Source organism: Corylus avellana, chromosome ca3 (assembly GCF_901000735.1).
Source record: "Corylus avellana chromosome ca3, CavTom2PMs-1.0".
NCBI classification, from domain to species: domain Eukaryota; kingdom Viridiplantae; phylum Streptophyta; class Magnoliopsida; order Fagales; family Betulaceae; genus Corylus; species Corylus avellana.
The window spans coordinates 15,413,571-15,424,568 of record NC_081543.1 but is presented as its reverse complement, the minus strand read 5'-3'; positions in this window follow the sequence as shown (position 1 = coordinate 15,424,568).

Genomic DNA, 10,998 nt, shown 5'->3' with positions numbered 1-10,998 from the left:
GAAAATAAATAACAAAAATTAAAAAATAATAATATATGTTGTAACTCACCTCATGTTGTCTTGCACTACTGCTTCCTCTTCTGTAATTCACTGCCTCTGTTCTGTTTCGTGGACATGTTCTGCTATTATGTCCAATTCCTCTGCATTTGCTGCATCTCATTCTCACTCCACCCTTCCTCATACGGTATTGATTAACTGGCTCTTCTGGACCCCTTGTCTTTACTTTTCTGGGCCTCCCTGGTTGTATTCTACTTATAAGGGGGTCCACTTTGTCGTAGTTAGTCTTCACCCATTGGTCCTCTACAGGCATTGGATACACAATGTCATCATACGCCTTTTTATAGATCTCAATGCTATACCAATCATCTACGTAATCCTCAGGGTTTGCATTAAAAAACTAAATTGCAGACATTGCATGTGCATAGGGGATTCCTGTCATGTCCCACTGTCTACACCCACAAGTTTTCCTCAACAAATTCACAACATATTGTTTATTATTGTGGGTTACTTTGTATAACCCAGCCCCAGCATATGTGCTGTAGCAATGCCTAGCAACTTGTCCAATTTCATCCAATTTGGCAACAGCCCTTGGACATAACCTACCAGTCATGGTGTGGATGCCATCCTTCTTCGTTTGATATCTCTTCATCAATTTCTTCCTTATGAATTCCAGCATGGATATGATCAGCAGGTCACGCGCATTCAGGATGTAAGCATTGAAGCACTCACAGAGGTTGTTGACAAATAGATCACACCTCGGGAATATATTGAACCAAGCCCTGGACCATAAGCTTGGGTCAACATTTGACAAGTAGTTGTATGCATCCTCGCTTATATGCTTCAATTCATCCATTTCCTTATGGAATTCAGCTTCAGTGTATGCTGCGGCCGCAGCCCATAACTTGTCTTTCAATGCAAGACCACGATGCCCTGCGTCTTTGTAGTTGGCACACAAATGCCTCACACAAAACCGATGGTCACCCCTAGGAAGCACCACGTCAAACGCTGGTTGTTGCCCCTACAACCACAATGAATAATAAACAACACTTTGTTATCTTTTGACGAAAACAATGAAAAACAAAACAGGAATAAACATAATGAACTTATAATATAGTTACCTTTTGACGATTAGAAATAAATGTCCATCCTTGTTCTGAGACCAATGTTTCAAGAAATCATATCCAACTGTCTTTGGTTTCTGCCTCAACAACTGCAAGAGCCACTGGGTACATGTTATTATTGGCATCCCTCGAAATGGCTGACAAAAGCTGTCCCTTATAAGTCCCCTTCAAAAAGCACCCATCCAACCCAATGATAGGCCTACAACCAGCTTGAAAACCTTTCTTTGTGGCAGCCAATGAGAAATACAACCTTTGGAAACATGATGGGTGGTCAGGTAAAGGTCTATCAACCTTCATCATCAGACAACTACCCCGATTCATTTGTCTAATGGTTTCACAATAATCCCAAAGCTTATTGTATTGCAACTTTACTTTGCCCTGCAGCATTTCCTTTGCAATTCTCCTAGCCCTATACAATTGGCAATTATTAACATCAACACCCCATTTGTCTTTCACATCCCCAAGAATTGCCTTCAACGGCATGTTAGGTTGCACTCTAAACTTGTCAATAAGTTTATCAGCAATCCATCCAGATTTCACAGTCGAATTCCTATGCTGCCTTGTACAAGTGTGCTTGTCTTGTATCGATCTAATTTCAAATGACTCTTGATCCTTGGATTTACGACCGTAAACCCGATACCTACAACCTGGATCCCTACGTACGACAATACATTTGGCTAGGTAATTTTTTTTAAACCTTATATCCTTCCCCTTCTTCAAATTGTTCTCCCTAATTGCTTCTCTAAATACTTTGATTGAGGGAAACAGCTGCCCATTACTCAACTGTGGATTCAACATGTCAATCTGTTGAAACTCTGTTCTCCTAGTTACAAATCTGGAAACAGATGAAACCTCATTCTCCTCATCACTTATAGGAGGGGATACAAGAATGTCACTTATGGCCATGTCAGAGTTTGCATCATCATCATCATCAACCTCATCACCATAGCATTGACCCCTTCCACTATCTTTTTTACCTACCTTTGCATTTGCATTTTCATTATCATCCTCCGCCGCCTCATCACTCTCCCCCTCCTCATCATTATCCTCATCACCATCCTCACTCTCATTACCCTCCCCATCACCCTCGTCATTACCCTCAACACCACCCTCCTCAACATTTCCTTCTGCCGTGGATGGCCCAGGTAGATTGTTATCTTCATTAAACAAGTCCGGTTCGAATACTTCTTCCCAATAGGGATCATCTCGATCAATCCTACTATTTTCACCATATTCACCATCATTATCATCTTCATCTTCATTATCATTAACTGCAGGCTCATCAAATGAAACAAGATATAACTCAATAACCGGTACCCTTTTATGTGCAGCAACCATTTTCAAGACATTATGATCTAATGAAATTAATTTCAAACCCCCTTGAAAAGTACAACCTGGTTGTAAGTAATACACCAGATCCCCTGACTTGTATCCATAGTTTTTTACTATACCCTCAATCTCAAAAAATGACAACTTGTCCTCATCATACGTCTCATCATGCACATCTACCTTACCCCCCACATATATGCACGTAAACCCCCTATTAATCTTACCACCGTAATGCACCTCAAACACAAGCTCTCGTATAGTCATCCTAAACAATAAAAGAATTAAAGAAAATTAACAACTCAATAAAATATGAAAAAAAAATAATAATAATAGAAATTCAAGCTTATGTAAATATCAACTACTATTAAGTACAATTTAACTTTAACTAATTAATTAGAGTCACTTCACAGGAAAAATAAAAATAAGAATTAACGTTAAATTGTACAAGGCATGCAATCTAAAGTAAGGGAACATCTCGGAAACAAATCTAGACAATATATGGTCATTAATGCACACCCAATTATAAAGGCACATGAAGCTTCATATGATCATATGAGTATTTTATATGACATTATTTTATATGGCCACGTCACCCATTGCGGATGGAGGTTGGAAATAGTGATGGGATGTAGGGTTAGTCGACACTATAAAATTATCATGATTTTATATGTGCGATAAAAAAATAAATCAAGGGAAAATGCAGTTTACCCCCGTGAAGTTTCAGGGGTTTTTCAATTTTAACCATAAAGTTCAAAAATTAGCAATTTACCCCCCTGAAGTTTCAAAAATTGGCAATTTAAACCTTCCGTTTAATTTTTCCGTTAAAATGGACGGAAATCTATGAAATTACATCATTGCCCTTAGGCTTTTTTTAAAAAAATTCCGTTCAATTTAACGGAAAAATTAAACGGAAGGTTTAAATTGCCAATTTTTGAAACTTCAGGGGGGTAGATTGCTAATATTTGAACTTTGGGGTTAAAATTGAAAAACCCCTGAAACTTCAGGGGGGTAAACTGCATTTTCCCCAATAGATCAAGAATATATATTTACGTTACTAGAGTAAAAATGAAGTAAGTGCTATATATATATTTTTTCCAATCTAACTTTATTTATGTTACAAAATGACCACACAATTTTGTAACTTTAACTGATTTTTTTTTTCCAATAAATAAATATGCAAGCTTCCCTTCAAAAAATTAAAAATTAAAAAATTATCATTCTTGTCAACTTCGACATTCTCAAACACATGCAGCATACAAGTAGCAACAAAATACCACAAAAGTGAGACATATTCCTATTTTGGTCCTCTCCCATGCATGCATGATGCATATAATTAAGGAGAGACAAAATGAAAAGAAAAAAAAAAAAAAAAAAAAAAAAAACAAGAGAAGAAAATAGTAATATTTGAATATTCAAACTCTCACATCATAAGGGAGAAAAACGTGTATATTTGGATATCCCTTTTGGAGCTTGTCAAGCATGGCCTCAAGATGCAACTAATTCGTCGACATTTGTGTTTTGTGTTTAACCCTAGACATTTTCACTTTCTTTTTAACTTATTCCAAAATTTTTGCGAAAGAGTGGTTCTAAATAAAATATTCCAAACTTTTTAATGCCTACTTTCTATTGGAGTTCATTTAAGATTTTGCAAGCCAAAGATGTGTTTTTAAATAAAATAGTTGAAAGTTCCTCATTTAGGTGTGCATTTTAAATAAAATGGCGGCATGTAGCATACAAAAATCATAATTCGACACCCAAGCCGTAGGTTGAAAGAAGCAGGGTGGGTGCTCTACATTTGGACAATTTCATTTCTTTTTTGTTAATTTTCGGTCACCTTATGATGTATTGCTTGTCATGGTTTGTTCAGATTTTTCTTCTTTCTTTTCCTTTACAGCAGACAATAAAGGGGACCACATGTGACATGCATTACAACAAGGGGGACTACAAAACAAAGGGAAGGCAGAATGCAAAATTTTAAACCAACCCATCCGATAATAAGCAGACAATATACACAGCAACCAATAACTTTCAATTTTTAACCAAAAAAAAATTAAATTAAAAACCAACAGGTCTGCTGCAGACAAGGCAAAAATATAGAAACAAAAATATTCTAAACATAGGGACCCATATCACTTTTGGACACTATAAAGCGAATTCTCCTTCACACTAAATCAGAACATCAATACATCTACAAAACAACCAAACCCATTCTCCACAAAATCTTCTACAAAAAAACCAAACACATTCTCCACAAAATCTTCAACAAAACAACCAAACCCATAGGAAAAACTCAATCGGGAAAGTGGGCTACCTTCAGGATGACAGGACCGGCTGCGTGAGGGAATCTCGTGAGGGAGACGATCGGGCAGGCGGCACCGTGGGGGGGCATCGAGACCGCACCGTGTGGGGGGCTGCGTGAAGAGACTGGAACGACTAGGCGGCACCGTGTGCGGGGCTGCGTGGGGGCTGCGTGAAGGGAAGGCTACGATTGGGCAGCGCACCGTGCAGGGGGGCTGCGTGAACAGGGGAAGGCTACGATCGGGTGGCGCACCATACGAGGGGGCTGCGTGAACGGGGGAAGGCGACGATCGAGCGGGGGGCTGGGTGAAGGAGGGGACCGAGTGAGGGGGAAGGAGGCTGCGTGAAGGAGAAGGAGAGACAAACAAATAAAATCAAAATTTAACTATTACCCTAAGCAAAAACGGCGCCGTTTTGCTTAGGGTTCCCTAACCCTAAGCAAAACGACACCATTTTGCTCCAGCTTTAAAAAAAAAAAAAAAAAAAAAAAAAAGCCACAAGGGCATTTTCGTAACTTAACCATACTAAAACGGCATTGTTTCGTGGTTCCCGTCCAGACTAACGGTTTCGACTACGGAGTGGCCAAAATGCAACAGTTTGGTAGTTTGGGGGGCTACTTTATGACTTTTGGAACATCATGGAGCTAAATTGCAAACGACTGGTAGTTTGGGGGGCTTTTTTATATTTTTCCCAAGAATAATTCTAGAAGTATCTTTTGTGTCTTTCTTGTTTCCCTTCAAAAACAATTGTATAGAATATATAATTGTAGTTACTTGAGATTATGAAGAACAACAATAAACGTAATAATTATTTTTTAGATCATTATCATTATTTATATGAATATGATCATATGATTTGGTTAGATCATATTAAATTAAATTGTTATCTAATGGTAATACTCGAACTCCTAATGATCTAATGGTGATACTTCAATTATTTCGCGTTATCTTGGTTTATATGAATATGATCATATTATCTCATTAAATCATATCATATTAAACTATCATATAATGGTAATTCTCAAACTCTTATTGATTTAATGATGATACTTCAAATCATATGATCAAACTCCTAATGATCTAACGGTGATACTTCAAGTTATATGATCAAAACTCTTAGATTCACATGATAATACTTAGACAATATGACCATACCAATATACCATATTGATATTATGATTAAGCATATGAATCATTCAAATGATCCAAAGGTTATTGTATCTAAGTAAGACCATTGTTATTTGTTACTTAATTTATAATTAATATAGATACACACAAGGCTCAATCCCCTTTCTTTCTTTTTTTTCCTTCTTATGTTTTTTAAATGACAATGTCAAACGCCTTTATGTCACACACACCAATAGTCTACCATCATATTACATATAGTATTATCTATTTATTTAGTTAATATATTAAAATGTTAATGCTTAACACGAGTCAAGTATAAACTCTCTAATGATAATATTTTTATTAAATGACACAATAACTTGTACCATATAATAAAATGATTAATGATAATATCAAATATTTCTTATTATTTACTACACACACACACACACACACACACACACACATGCATAAATAACAAAAAACAAAGGTATTGTTACTTATTAAAAAAATATACGAGCCGAGCCTAATAAACGAGGCGAGCCTTATACGAGCTGCTTACGAACTTAGCCGAGTCAAGCTGAGCTTGCGTCGTTTAATATTCGAGCCATGATTTGTGTTCATAAAATGCTTTATTTAATATTCGAGTCAAGGACGAGCCGAGCCCGAGCCCGAGCCCGAGCTTGCTCGCGAGACGCTTCGCTCACTTAACAGCCCAAAGACCTTGGGGTGGTTCGGCCACCCTCAAGGGCCAAACCCATCATTTTTCATATGATAGGTTTAGTCCTTGGGGGTGGTTCAGGGGTGGCCAAAACCCATTCTTTTTTTTTTTGGCCACCCCCAAGTCCCAATGCGGTGGCCGGCCACCCCTTGTGGCCAAGATGGGGTGGCCAGCCACCACTTAGTTTTTTTAATATGTTTTTAAAATTTTTTGTTATTTTATTTGTTTAATTATTTTTAAAATCAAAATAATAATTCATTATTTTTTTAATGGGACAAATGTTCCCTTGATGGCCTTAAGATCTCTCTAGAGAGATCCTGTCCATCAACTGGATTATCTCCAATCCATTCTGGACTGGAGATGATCCTATTCCCCAAACTTTGTGTTGGTGTCTCTCTTTTCTTCAGTATTTGATTTGGACTTTGACAGTGCATTTTAGATTCTTTCGGATGGATGTTGCTATTTTCTAATGATGGTTCAAATATATTTTCCTTAATCTATGCTCATTTTGTTTTGTCACCGCTTTATACGGCTCATTAATTACGAAAACCGCGTCACTTGTTTATCCAATTTCCTTCCATTTGTTTGTATTTATGTATTGTTTTATTTCGTTTTAGGGCTGTTATTTGGGAGCCAATTAATTATTCAATTAGTTTTGTAATTTCCTCATTCAATTAGGGTTTTTTTTTTTTTTTTTTTTTTGAATAGGTAAACTACTTCACATTCCATAAAAGATTCAGAACATGAAGCTCTTAAGAACATAGGCAAAAGCTATATGATTATAAAGTCATAGATAAATCGAAAAATCTAACAATCCATGACCTCCAATCTCATCCATGTAGAAACTTCATTTATGGCATAGATCTGCTCGTGGCAAACTAGATCTAACACATGGGTTGATTATATCCCTACAACAAAATTTTTTATTTAACCGGCTATGAGTTAGAGATATGCCCTCGCACCGAAAATTATCTGTCATCAACTCGAAAGCCAGAACCAAATAAACAAACAAAAAATAAAAAACCACAAACAACAGCAGCAGGTTCACACAAAAGCTAGTGAGAATCACGCAATCCATACTCTGGCGTGTTCGAACCACAACCGTCGTATGCTAACTAGAGGGAAAACGTCTGTTGTCTACAAGACTCGTTGGCGCTGGGGAAGAATGTGCAATGACACGTATAGGACTTGGACCGGCAATGAAAACATAGATCTGTTTCTGAAAAAGCTGATCTAAAAACCCTTGTAAAAATCAACAAAGCCAAAAGATCAACGAGGAAAACGAATGGCGGGGTGGAGGAGGCTGGGCGCTGCTGCTGGAGTCTAAACAAAATCTAAAACAAAAACAAAGAGAAAGGGGAAGGAAACCATCCTTCCTCCCTTTTGAATTGCATTCAATTAGTTTTATTAGTTTTGTAATTAAACTAATATATATCACTTATTATTATACATTAGTTTTGTAATTATATACTTAGTTATAACTACTAATAATTATAACTGAATTATTTATGGTTATCAATAACTACATATCATTACGGAAAATTATTTATACTTATCCATAATTTTTTATATTTATTTTAAATTTTCTATGAATTTCTTCGAATTAATTTTGAAATAAATATACATATTTATAATAACATTATTATAAAATTTTTCTCTATTGATTTCTAATTTTCTAAAACTATCTAAAGTTTTAAGATTAATCATTGCTTTTTAGTTAAGCTACGTACTTATAATTATCTATATATAAGTGTGTTTTTTATTTTAAGATGAAAAGGTAATTTTGTATATAAAAATGCTAGAAACCAACCATTACAATTTACAGAAGGAAAACAAACTAGACAACTACACACGTCCGGTCCTGTACGGCTATACTATAAGTTATTTCAAATCATATTTTTGTACTTATTTAAAAGTTAGATAATTCAAAGCCACGGTTTGGGTTTTGGGCCAAGTCAAAACCCCATTGAGGGCGTGACAGTTTAGGCCGAGCCAGGCCTTCATTTAGGGCCTAGCAGCTTGGGCCAAGCTAGGCTCTTTTTAGATCAAGGCCCGGTAGAGAAAATGCTTATGCTTGAACCAACTACAAAGCTCAAAGCATTTTCTTTTTCATTTTCCTTCAATTTCTCACCAGGGGCTCCATGGCTCCCCAGTCCCTATGACCGTCAGAATGGGGTCCATGGCCCTCCATGACAATGGAGAGATTTTGTGATAATTTTTTTGGAATATAATCATTATTTTATAAGTGTTAGAATAATAGAGAGATATAGAAGTGGAAGAATAATAGGGAGAGCAGAAGCACACAATGGATTACATTGTATTGATATTGATTGATGATAATGAATACAAATGCCTTTATTTATAGAGAGACAAGTAACCTAACAGACTAAAGACAGGTAACCTAGTAGACTAAGGAAAGGTAAACCTAAAGGCTAATAATACCTAAGGAAGTAAATAACAAGTAAATAACCCTAACATAATATTCTTAACATCCCCCTCAAACTCAATGTGTAAACTTGAGTTTGGGTAAAAGAAAAGGGAAAGAAAAATGAATTCGTTGAAAAAGCTGCTTGTGCCAAAAGAGTTGCCGGAGTAACGCCATAAAAGTTGCTAGAGACGGGTGGATTTTGCCTGAATTGAGCTATGCATTTAAGCTAGAGCTTGGTTCACTGTTTGTAATTTGACTTGAAAACCATATACTAGTAATGAAGAAGCTTGCCTGGTCAGCAGAGAAAAATAGGTTCGGCTAAAAGGGGCATGTTTGGCCCATAACCCTTGGACCGTCTCTCTTAGTCGGCTAAGCTAAAGTCTGACCCAGAAATTATAACTTGTAGACCATTTCACCTGGTCGGCTGACGTGGCGCTAGGGCTAACGTGTCACTAGGGCTGACAGTGAAGTAGTGCCTGGCGCGTGTGGTGCCTGCGCGAAAGGAGGTGGCGTCCCTTGGCGCATGGTTCTAACGCGCGAACATTGGAGCAGCGCGTGAGGGCGCGTCCAGTGGTTGATGAAGGCGAAGTTGCTTGTTTTGGAATCACCACAACAAGATCTATCGAACGGTGTGCTGGTAGAATCGATTGGATTACCATGGCGGCCTATTGCAGAACGACAGTCAGCGGCGGTGTTTGGCGCGTCAACCTCACGAGTAGAGGAATTGCCAAAACTTTGTGCGGCGCATGTGGGAGCGTGAATACTCCAATATGGCTGTGTGCGGCGGCTCTAAACTCGTCTGGCCCGGATCTATCGATGGACGCTACCGTGGATGTGATTGGAGCTTTGTGGAGGCACGTAAAGAAATGAATAGATTCTTAGGCGAGACTTCCCAATGCGTGAATTTCTCTTGGGACGCGCGTGGAGGAGTGTTTACTGACGGACAAAACCATCTAGTGGCACGTGTGAGCGCCACCACGAAAGCCTGGATGCTTCAGATCTATTTGGATCTGTACTTGGCGACGTATGAACTGTCGTCAGCAGCAGAAGAGTGTAGGTCCTATAAGGGCAGTGGTGGTGCAGGCAGAAACTGGCGAAGGTGCATGGTGGTGCATTGGAGGGCCGATGGCAATTACAGATCTATAGGCTGGCACGATTTTGAGACTATGGGCAACAGAAATTTTGGGGGCGCTCTATGTAGGGTGATGAGACTAACATTCAACAAAAGGAAAAGACTAGAAAAGACGTTTATTGAAAGCCAAAGAAAAGTGGTTCTAATACCTTGTTAGAATAATGGAAAGATATAGAAGCAGAAGAATAATAGGGAGAGCGGAAGCACACAATGGACTACATTGTATAGATATTGATTGATGTGAATGAATATAGAGGCCTCTATTTATAGAGAGACAAGTAACCTAATAGACTAAGGAAAGGTAACCTAGTAGACTAAGGAAAGGTAAACCTAGTCGACTAATAATACCTAAGAAAGTAAATAACCCTAACATAATATTCTTAACAATAAATATTTTGTTAAAAGCAGAGACAGAATATAAAAGAAATTATCTATTTCATAAAGTCTTGGATTACAAAGAGATATTGATAAAACTGAAATGAAATACAATAACCTTCCTGATATAAGAAAAGGTGAAAGCATGCATAGGAAATAATTTTGATCTTTTCCATGAAATCTTCTTTCACCAGTCGACTAACCAACTACTTCGCTTGCACCTTACTTTTACATAGTCTAACATCACCGGCTCAACGTAAATTTTGGGCCAGAAGGGAATCCTCAATTTACAAGTTATTGGTAGCTCTCGAAAAAAGTGCCACTTAGAAACAACGAAAGCAGAACAGACAAACTTCACCACCAACTATGATCTAGTTTACTAAATGAAGCTGGAGCCACGATTTTAAGTGAAAGAATATCGCATAAATAGAGGAGAAACATGGGTATTAGGAAAAGTAAACTACGAGGACTACTCCATGGGAGGAGTA